We start from the raw sequence: 655 nt of genomic DNA on the forward strand, positions 1-655 counted from the left end.
CTGCTGGTATCAATAGCACCTCTGCAAACAACTACATGCGAGCTGATGGACAGAACACTGGCAATTTCCTTACGGTAATGATCGCTTCTACTCCGATGAATTAATACTTGTCGGATGATTTGATTACTTACTCGGGCTACTCTCTGAATCGGAATGTTGTCATTCCTCGACCCCGAGTTCTTGTTTTCTTTTTGTTGTTGTGGAGACACAATGGGATGGTTTACTAAGGATTTGAGTGGTGAAAGCAGGATAGGCCATCGACCAAGGTTCATGCGGTCCCTGGGGGCGGTTCGTCGCTTGGATACCTCTTCGGTGGGGGTAGCAACTGAGCCACCGAACCACTTAGTCACTGAGCCAATTCATTGTTTACCTTTCCTATCGTATCCTCTCCCTCTTATGTGAAGAAAGCCCTTTGTCTGTTATTCTTGCGGAAACTGTTTTGTTTGTAATGTCTGTAAGCCGATGATGTTTTGTATGGTAAACCAAACACACACACACAAAAAAAAAAAAACTATGTTGAAAATCATTGCCATTATGCAATTGTTAAGTTATGTTGAGATTCTTCAGTGACATTTAGATAATTTATGAAATGGAACAAGACAGAAGAGGTAATGGGCCCGCTGGCAAATTCTGAGTTGGCCTTTTTAAAAAAAAA

The 655-nt window shown here is 41.8% G+C and overlaps 1 long non-coding RNA gene across 1 annotated transcript; it reads left to right on the forward strand.

The window, feature by feature from the left end:
* Positions 1–551, forward strand: LOC104825441. Its single transcript, XR_773626.1, has 2 exons — positions 1–74; positions 249–551. It is a non-coding gene; the product is annotated as an uncharacterized LOC104825441 (long non-coding RNA).
* The last annotated feature ends 104 nt before the right edge of the window (positions 552–655 follow it).

Source organism: Tarenaya hassleriana, unplaced genomic scaffold (assembly GCF_000463585.1).
Source record: "Tarenaya hassleriana unplaced genomic scaffold, ASM46358v1 Cleome4610, whole genome shotgun sequence".
Classification (NCBI taxonomy): Eukaryota; Viridiplantae; Streptophyta; class Magnoliopsida; order Brassicales; family Cleomaceae; genus Tarenaya; species Tarenaya hassleriana.